Here is a 10,632-nt window from a genome sequence, read left to right as displayed (position 1 = left end):
GAGAGGCCTTTCCAATGCTCTCAGTGTGGAAAGGGATATATTCACTCATGGCATCTGAAAGAGCATATGAGAATACACACGAGAACAACCATTCCAGTGCTCTCAGTGTGGAAAGGGGTTTAACTGGGTAGTGAGCCTGAAAACGCATAAAATTGGTGAGATGTTTAGTCAGTTCTCTTATTTTTATTTTACCTTTATTTAACTAGGCAAGTCAGTTAAAAGAACAAATTCACTCTACCTGATTTGTACCTTGTCAGCTCGAGGGTTTGTATGTGCAAGCTTCCAGGTTACTAGTCCAACGCTCTAACCACTAGGCTACCCTGCCGCCCCACCCCTCTGATGTATGGAATGATGTAGCTGTGCTGTGATGATTTCGAATCCTTTGCACGCAATCTGTGGCAAGCATGTAGGAGCAGTATAGACCTAGTCTGTTCATTATATACATGATGTATTGTTACACCATGTAGGAGCAGTATAGACCTAGTCTGTTCATTATATACATCTACATCTACATTGTACTGTTGTTACACCATGTAGGAGCAGTATAGACCTAGTCTGTTCATTATATACATCTACATGATGTATTGTTACACCATGTAAGAGCAGTATAGACCTAGTCTGTTCATTATATACATCTACATCTACATTTGTACTGTTTGTTACACCATGTAGGAGCAGTATAGACCTAGTCTGTTCATTTATATACATGATGTATTGTTACACCATGTAGGAGCAGTATAGACCTTAGTCTGTCTATTATATATATGATGTATTGTTACACCATATAGGAGCAGTATAGACCTAGTCTGTTCATTATATACATCTATACATGATGTATTGTTACACCATGGTGGAGCAGTATAGACCTAGTTCGTTTATTATATACATCTACATGATGTATTGTTACACCATGTAGGAGCAGAGCAGTAGACCTAGTCTGTCTATTATATACATCTACATGATGTACTGTTACACCATGTAGGAGCAGTATAGACCTAGTCTGTTCATTATATACATGATGCATTGTTACACTATGTAGGAGCAGTATAGACTCTAGTCTGTTATTATGATACATGATGTATTGTTACACCATGTAGGAGCAGTATAGACCTAGTCTGTTCATATATACATCTACATGATGTATTGTTACACCATGTAGGAGCAGTATAGATCTAGTCTGTTCAACCTATATACATGATGTACTGTTACACCATGGTGGAGCAGTATAGACCTAGTCTGTTCATTATATACATGATGTTACACCACAGGAGCAGTATAGACCTTAGTCTGTTCTCATTATATACATGATGTATTGTTACACCATGTAGGAGCAGTATAGACCTAGTCTGTTCTATTATATATATGATGCATTGTTACACCATATAGGAGCAGTATAGACCTAGTCTGTTCATTATTCTCTACATGATGTATTGTTACCCATGTGGTGGAGCAGTATAGACCTAGTCTGTTCATTATATACATCTACATGAGTGTTGCACCATGCTAGGAGCAGTATAGACCTATTGTTTATTATATACATCTACATGATGTATTGTTACACCATGTAGGAGCAGTATAGACCTAGTCTGTTCATTATTTCATATATATGATGTACTGTTACACCATGGGAGCAGTATAGACCCTAGTCTGTTCATTATATATATACATGATGTATTGTTACACTATGTGAACAGTATGAATATAGTCTGTTTCACATATACATGATGTATTGTTACACCATGTAGGAGCAGTATAGACCTAGTCTGTTCATTATATCTACATGATGTATTGTTACACCATATAGGAGCAGTATAGACCTAGTCTGTTCATTATATACATCTACATGATGTATTGTTACACCATGTAGGAGCAGTATAGACCTAGTCTGTTCATTATATACATGATGTATTGTTACACCATATAGGAGCAGTATAGACCTAGTCTGTTCATTATATACATGATGTATTGTTACACTATGTAGGGAGCAGTATAGACCTAGTCTGTTCATTATATACATGATGTATTGTTACACCCATATAGGACAGTATAGACCTAGTCTGTTCGTTATATACATGATGTATTGTTACACCATATAGGAGCAGTATAGACCTAGTCTGTTCATTATATATGATGTTCATATAGGGCAGTATAGACCTAGTCTGTTCATTATATACGATGTATTGTTACACCATGTAGGGAGCAGTATAGACCTAGTCTGTTCATTATATACATGATGTATTGTTACACCATGTAGGAGCAGTATAGACCTAGTCTGTTCATTATATATATGATGTATTGTTACACCATATAGAGCAGTATAGACCTAGTCTGTTCATTATATATATATGATGTATTGTTACACCATATAGGAGCAGTATAGACCTAGTCTGTTCATTATCTACATCTACATGATGTATTGTTACACAAATAGGAGCAGTATAGACCTAGTCTGTTCATTATATACATCTACATAATGTTACACCATATAGGAGCAGTATAGACCTAGTCTGTTCATTATATACATCTACATGATGTATTGTTACACCATGTAGGAGCAGTATAGACCTAGTCTGTTCATTATATACATCTACATGATGTATTGTTACACCATGTAGGAGCAGTATAGACCTAGTCTGTTCATTATATATATGATGTATTGTTACACCATATAGGAGCAGTATAGACCTAGTCTGTTCATTATATACATATACATGATGTATTGTTACACCATGTAGGAGCAGTATAGACCTAGTCTGTTCATTATATACATATACATGATGTATTGTTACACCATGTAGGAGCAGTATAGACCTAGTCTGTTCATTATATACATATACATGATGTATTGTTACACCATATAGGAGCAGTATAGACCTAGTCTGTTCATTATATACATATACATGATGTATTGTTACACCATATAGGAGCAGTATAGACCTAGTCTGTTCATTATATACATATACATGATGTATTGTTCATTACATACACCATGTATTGTTACACCATATAGGAGCAGTATAGACCTAGTCTGTTTCATTATATATATGATGTATTGTTACACCATGTAGGGGTATAGACCTAGTCTATTCATTATATATATGATGTATTGTTACCATATAGGAGCAGTATAGACCTAGTCTGTTCATTATATACATCTACATATGTATTGTTACACCATATAGGAGCAGTATAGACCTAGTCTGTTCATTATATACATCTACATGATGTATTGTTACACCATATAGGAGCAGTATAGACCTAGTCTGTTCATTATACATCTACATGATGTATTGATGTATTGTTACACCATGTAGGAGCAGTATAGACCTAGTCTGTTCATTATATATATGATGTATTGTTACTACATGATGTATTATATACATCTATATGATGTATTGTTACCTTGTAGGAGCAGTATAGACCTAGTCTGTTCATTATATACATCTACATGATGTATTGTTACACCATGCAGGAGCAGTATAGACCTAGTCTGTTCATTATATACATCTACATGATGTTACACCATGTAGGAGCAGTATAGCCCAGCTGCATATTGTGAGATGATCTGTTTGATTATTGATATCATAAATGCAGATGTGTGAGTATAGTAGCCCATGTTTTAAAAACGTGCTCATTAAAAATCTGTTCTGATCAACACATGCTTCTCTTTTGTACGTATCCATATAGTTTTCAAAATAAAAATACATGAAAAATATAAGTTTTGTCTGAAAATAAAAAATAAAATAAAGATTTGTTTTTTACCACGTTCACGTGCCAGTCCGGAACTAGGGAAACTAGCGTTCAACTAATCAGCAAGTCAGGAATGTTCGAGTGTGTTCACAATTACCAACTTCAGTCGGTAGTGAATGGTGTGGCCAGTGTGACGTATAATCTAGTGGACGGAACTCTTCCTCAACAACAGTGTCGGTTACCTTGGTAACCAACACTCCAGAAAACATTGATCTTAACCTTTTTTTTACTGCAAAGGGGGTTAAATCAGGGTCACACAGGAGTGATTCATGGTCATCTCAAAACAAATGTACTTTGTCTCACATCTCTAAAAGTCTCACATCTCACACATTCATGGTTTATAACAACAAAAAAAAACACGTTTTTGTTTGTTTATTACATTATATACAGAAGACATATAACAAAATGTATTGACATAGAAACACCATTTTGTCGGAGTTTGAGAGCCTTTAGTCTGAAATTCTGAAATTATAAATAAATAATTGCAGCATAAATGACTGCATTGGCTACACCTTTTCTGTGCATATTTGAGCTGTGTTTTAGACACACTTCTCTCAGATCTGTTCATTTAATGTCATATTTATTTTACACTAGTTGCTAGCTGGCTAGACTATCAAAGATATTTATAACTAGCAGGGCAGTCAATTCAGACCACTTTAGTCTTGTAATTTTCATTGAAGTATACATATCCATTTCGTATGATATGTTCTTTTAATTTCTATTTGTTACTAACATTAGCTAGGCTGTTGGGTTAGGAAGCTAACAGGGTTGATAGACCTAGTCTGTCTATTATATATATGATGTATTGTTACACCATGTAGGAGCAGTATAGACCTAGTCTGTTGTTCTTATTCCTATCCTAGGTATTCCTTAAAGAGGTGGGGTTTCAGGTGTCTCCGGAAGGTGGTGATTGACTCCGCTGTCCTGGCGTCGTGAGGGAGTTTGTTCCACCATTGGGGGGCCAGAGCAGCGAACAGTTTTGACTGGGCTGAGCGGGAACTGTACTTCCTCAGTGGTAGGGAGGCGAGCAGGCCAGAGGTGGATGAACGCAGTGCCCTTGTTTGGGTGTAGGGCCTGATCAGAGCCTGGAGGTACTGAGGTGCCGTTCCCCTCACAGCTCCGTAGGCAAGCACCATGGTCTTGTAGCGGATGCGAGCTTCAACTGGAAGCCAGTGGAGAGAGCGGAGGAGCGGGGTGACGTGAGAGAACTTGGGAAGGTTGAACACCAGACGGGCTGCGGCGTTCTGGATGAGTTGTAGGGGTTTAATGGCACAGGCAGGAGCCCAGCCAACAGCGAGTTGCAGTAATCCAGACGGGAGATGACAAGTGCCTGGATTAGGACCTGCGCCGCTTCCTGTGTGAGGCAGGGTCGTACTCTGCGGATGTTGTAGAGCATGAACCTACAGGAACGGGACACCGCCTTGATGTTAGTTGAGAACGACAGGGTGTTGTCCAGGATCACGCCAAGGTTCTTAGCGCTCTGGGAGGAGGACACAATGGAGTTGTCAACCGTGATGGCGAGATCATGGAGCGGGCAGTCCTTCCCCGGGAGGAAGAGCAGCTCCGTCTTGCCGAGGTTCAGCTTGAGGTGGTGATCCGTCATCCACACTGATATGTCTGCCAGACATGCAGAGATGCGATTCGCCACCTGGTCATCAGAAGGGGAAAGGAGAAGATTAATTGTGTGTCGTCTGCATAGCAATGATAGGAGAGACCATGTGAGGTTATGACAGAGCCAAGTGACTTGGTGTATAGCGAGAATAGGAGAGGGCCTAGAACAGAGCCCTGGGGGACACCAGTGGTGAGAGCGCGTGGTGAGGAGACAGATTCTCGCCACGCCACCTGGTAGGAGTCTGTTCATTATATACACTACATGATGTTACACCATGTAGGAGCAGTATAGACTCAGCTGCATATTGTGAGATGATCTGTTTGATTATTGATATCCTAAATGCAGATGTGTAGTATAGTAGCCAGAAGGGTGCATCTCGCTCTTTAAAAAGGACGTGCCAGCGGTCAGGGATGAGTTGATGAGCGAAAAAGGTGAAAGGGAAAGGTCTCGGAAATTCTGATCAAGCTGGGCAGGTTGTTGGGCCCGGCGTCACATGCTTTCATCTGGAGAGAGGGGAGAAAGTCAGAAACACAAGGTTTGCAGAACCAACCAGTGCCCGTTTGATCCATATAGTTTTTTAAAATAAAATCACAAAGAACAGGAGTGAAGAATAAAAGCTTTTGTCTGGAAAATAAAAATAAAATAAAGATGTTGAAAGGATGCCAGGTCCGTTTTTCCTCCATTTCGTTGCCCGGACGTGCCAGTCGGAACCAGGAAACTTGCGTTCAACTAATCAGCAGAAAGGGAGGAAGGAGGGTTGAGAAAGTCAGGAATAGTTCGAGTGTCCTCGTTCAGCGCATTACCAACTTCAGTCGGTAGTGATGATGGTGTGGCCAGTGTGACGTATAACTAGTGGACGGTCCTCTGTCAATAGCGTGTCGGTTACCTTGGTAACCAAAATAGCACTGAAACATTGAAGCTCTTAACCTCATTGATTTAGGGAACCTGGAGGCAAAATGATAAGGATGGTTAAAGGTCAGGGTCACTGTGACAGGAGTGATTCATGGTCATCTCAAACAAATGGGTAAGGGGAGAACATCTCACAAAAAGTCTGCCACCACCCGCTGACCAGAAGCTCTGGTTTGTGGGCAACAACAAAAAAAGAATACACGTTTTTGGGGTGATCCATGTTTATTACACTCTATATGAACAGAAGACATATAACAAAACTCCCGTTTGACATGGGACCACCAGAAGCTTAGTGGGGGATGTTTTGAATGAGCACATAGTTGATTACAGAAGTACGCTAATGCAAAAGATTGGAATGAAATAAATTGAAATAAATACTGCAGCATAAATGACTGCAGGAAATGGCTATGCGCTTTCTGTGCATATTTGCCGTCATAAGGTGTTTTAGACGCACTTCTCTCGAACATGGCTGGTTGTCCCATTTAATGTCATATTTATTTTACTAGTGATGCTAGCTGGCTAGACTATCAAAGATATTTATAACTAGCAACCCACCGGGGCACAGACGTCAATTCAACGACTACACACTAAACTTCCAAAGACAGCTATGGTTCACTCAAACTAATCAAGTCGCTCAGCTGAGTGAATAGCACTTCAAAGTGATGCTAAATTACGTGCTAAATAGCAGTGAAGGCCACGTTAGGGCGACACGCAATTGGCGCAATTATCTCTGATACAAGATATGTAGCTAGCTAAGAAGAAATTGCTAAGATTAGACAAATCAACCGTTGTACTATAATGAAATGTAATGAAAAAGTTATTTTCCCATGGAGCTTAAGGCGGCGATATGACCGCCGCTCCAACCCGGTCCTGTGTGAATTTCAGTGTGCTCTCTCTAATTCTCTCTTTCTCTCTCCCCTGAGCCCTAGGACCATGCCCCAGGACTACCTGACACGATGACTCCTTGCTGTCCCCAGTCCACCTGGCCATGCTGCTGCTCCAATTTAAACTGTTCTGCCTTACTATTATTGGACCATGCTGGTCATTTATGAACATTTGAACATCTTGGCCATGTTCTGTTATAATCTCCACCCGGCACAGCCAGAAGAGGACTGGCCACCCCACATAGCCTGGTTCCTCTCTAGGTTTCTTCCTAGGTTTTGGCCTTTCTAGGGAGTTTTTCCTAGCCACCGTGCTTCTACACCTGCATTGCTTGCTGTTTGGGGTTTTAGGCTGGGTTTCTGTACAGCACTTTGAGATATCAGCTGATGTCCAATTTGTAAGTCGCTCTGGATAAGAGCGTCTGCTAAATGACTTAAATGTAAATGTAAATGTAAATGTACGAAGGGCTTTATAAATACATTTGATTTATTTGATTCCTAACAGGGTTTATTCATAATGTACAAATCCCTATTCAGCCTCTACATTTGCGTAGAGTAAATTAATATATGTAAGAAGTAAGAGAACTGGTTATTTAACCATTATTATTTAACAATTATTTTTTAAACGTTTTCCAGAATATTGTTTTTGTTCAACTGTGTTACCCACTCCAGTCAGCAGGTGGCGATAAGTTTTTCAGGTGATGCTTCTTGCGTGACGTATAATGTAGTGGACGGGATGTTTTTCAACAACAACAATTCATCCACCTCGGTAGCGTGCTAGCCAACATAAAACTAAAACATTGAAGCCTTTCGGACATTTTTGTGTACATTAACCTCAGTGTTTTAAACACACTGTCTGCGTATTTACTAATTACTCTATTTAATTTACTATTTACGTTGTTAGCTATCTAGCTAGGTAACATTAGGCAAATGCTAACTAGCTTGCTAACATCCTCGACCATGAGTTCACTAAGCTTCTCCTCCCTGCTAAAGAAGAGGAGAAAGAAGCTCCCGTGAAAGAGGAGGAGGAAGAGGAGGCTGTCACAGTTAAACAAGAAGTAGAGGATGAGGCTGTTACAGTTAAAGAGGAAGAATTTACATTGAAAGAGGAAGAAGTGAAAGAAGAGGAAGAATCTTTAAGAGTGAAAGAGGGAATGAAGGAGGGGGAGATTACTGTCACATTGGGGGAGACTGGAGATCTGATTAACACCAGTAAGTGCTGTTTTAAAAACAGTGGAACAAACTCTGTAGTTGTTTTAACTATTGAACTAATGTGCAGTGTTAAAGACTGCGGTCAAGTGCTTCGTGCTTCTACACCTGCATTGCTTGCTGTTTGGGGTTTTATGCTGGGTTTCTGTACATCACTTTGAGATATCAGCTGATGTAAGAAGAGCTATATAAATCAATTTGATTTGGTCAAATGAGCCATAATTCGCAAAAGGTGGTCAAGCCACCCATGCATCTGTTTCTGCCTGAATTTTCTTAAGTGGGTAGACAACACTTTACGGTAGCGTGTGTTTTCTGGGAGGGAAACTGAGTCGAGGGTTCTCTAATGCGCAGATAGAAACGACAGCTACAAATTATTCCAAGCAAACAGTTTCACGTACGCTTATTCAATCTTCCATAATCAAAAAGATACCAAATCGTTTAGTTCATTTTCGCACCTTTTTAGTGCGTTAAGTTGTTTTTAGTCAGTTAAGAACAAAGTGCTATTTTCAATGGCGGCCTAGGAACAGTGGGTTAACTGCCTTGTTCAGTGGCAGAACGACAGATTTTGACCTTGTCTGCTCAGGGATTTGATCTTGCAACCTTTCGGTTACTGGTCCAATCATCTAACAGCCCCACTGTGGGCTACCTGCCGAATTTAACAAAAATGACCTTGGTATCAGGGGTAGAGTGAGTCTGCTTCATCAAGTACTGAGTAAAGGGTCTGAATACTTATGTAAATCAGTTCCAGATTTGCAAAGATGTATACAAACATTGGATGATCTGGGCCAATAGTTGAAGTCTATTTTTATAGTGGACACTCGGGTGTCTTATTGCTCACACGTTCTATTTTCTCTCCATTTGATCCAGTGTTGAGGCTCAGCGGAGTGGATGTGTTGTTTCCTACCTTCACCACCTGGGGGCGGTGATACGACTTGGTCTATTAAGACACTCAGTTTAATGCCGGTTAGATTTGTCGTGATCAATTAATGAATACATCTAACAGGGTTCTAGGCTTTATCAGAAAGTTAGACGTTGTTTCTGAATAACCTAAAACATGGGAACCCTCAAGTAATAATGAGAGAGAGAAGGAACAATAGCAAGATATAAAAAAATCACATGAGAAATTTGAACAAACCTTTATAACAAAGCGTTATCAAGACAGAAATTATGCATGCAAGCCCCGCCCCCAATTGGAACCAAAAGACAAAAAAAACCCACTAATTTAAATATCATAACAGCATTAAGACAAAAATTCAAGTTATGACGAGTATTTTCCAAACTGTTCTAATGAAGTGTTTAAAATCCTAATGTTGCAGCTTTTAAAATGTGAATAATTTTGGAAAGTCTGATTCTATGCTATTTGTCAAACACACATAAATATATATATATTCAGAATGACAAATCTCACAAGAAGTGAGATTGAGAAAACAATACCAAGATGGGAAAATTCAATGAGGAGTGAAAGGCAAAGACGTTGTTGGTCTATTAGATAATCAGATAGGGCTACTACACAGCTCATTACTACCACAGATAGGGCTACTACACAGCTCATTACTACCACAGATAGGGCTACTACACAGCTCATTACTACCACAGATAGGGCTACTACACAGCTCATTACTACCACAGATAGGGCTACTACACAGCTCATTACTACCACAGATAGGGCTACTACACAGCTCATTACTACCACAGATAGGGCTACTACACAGCTCATTACTACCACAGATAGGGCTACTACACAGCTCATTACTACCACAGATAACCACAGATAGGGCTACTACACAGCTCATTACTACTACTACAGATAGGGCTACTACACAGCTCATTACTACCACAGATAACCAGGGGCTACTACACAGCTCATTACTACCACAGATAATCAGAATAGAGGCTACTACACAGCTCATTACTACCACAGATAACCACATAGGGCTACTACACAGCTCATTACTACCACAGATAACCACATAGGGCTACTACACAGCTCATTACTACCACAGATAACCACAGATAGGGCTACTACACAGCTCATTACTACCACAGATAACCACATAGGGCTACTACACAGCTCATTACTACTACACAGATAATCACAGAATAGGGCTACTACACAGCTCATTACTACCACAGATAACCACATAGGGCTACTACACAGCTCATTACTACCACAGATAACCACATAGGGCTACTACAGCTCATTACTACCACAGATAACCACATAGGGCTACTACACAGCTCATTACTACCACAGATAGGGCTACTACACAG

The 10,632-nt window shown here is 39.9% G+C and overlaps 1 long non-coding RNA gene across 3 annotated transcripts; it reads right to left on the bottom strand.

Annotated features, from left to right (window-relative positions):
- Positions 1 to 331: 331 nt before the first annotated feature.
- On the bottom strand, positions 332 to 3,523 carry LOC127923162 (uncharacterized). 3 transcript variants are annotated; one of them, XR_008113525.1, is made up of 4 exons: positions 3,423 to 3,523; positions 2,503 to 2,628; positions 2,175 to 2,267; positions 332 to 508 (listed from the first exon to the last, which is right to left on the bottom strand). It is a non-coding gene; the product is annotated as an uncharacterized LOC127923162 (long non-coding RNA). The 3 variants fall into 3 exon arrangements; XR_008113527.1 differs by lacking the exons at positions 332 to 508; positions 2,175 to 2,267 and adding an exon at positions 1,536 to 1,581; XR_008113526.1 differs by lacking the exons at positions 332 to 508; positions 2,175 to 2,267 and adding an exon at positions 1,797 to 1,880.
- Between the last annotated feature and the right edge of the window lie 7,109 nt (positions 3,524 to 10,632).

Source organism: Oncorhynchus keta, unplaced genomic scaffold (assembly GCF_023373465.1).
Source record: "Oncorhynchus keta strain PuntledgeMale-10-30-2019 unplaced genomic scaffold, Oket_V2 Un_contig_28595_pilon_pilon, whole genome shotgun sequence".
Lineage (NCBI taxonomy): Eukaryota > Metazoa > Chordata > Actinopteri > Salmoniformes > Salmonidae > Oncorhynchus > Oncorhynchus keta.
Note: the sequence above shows the minus strand (reverse complement) of the source record. Positions and strands in the feature narration are given on the sequence as shown.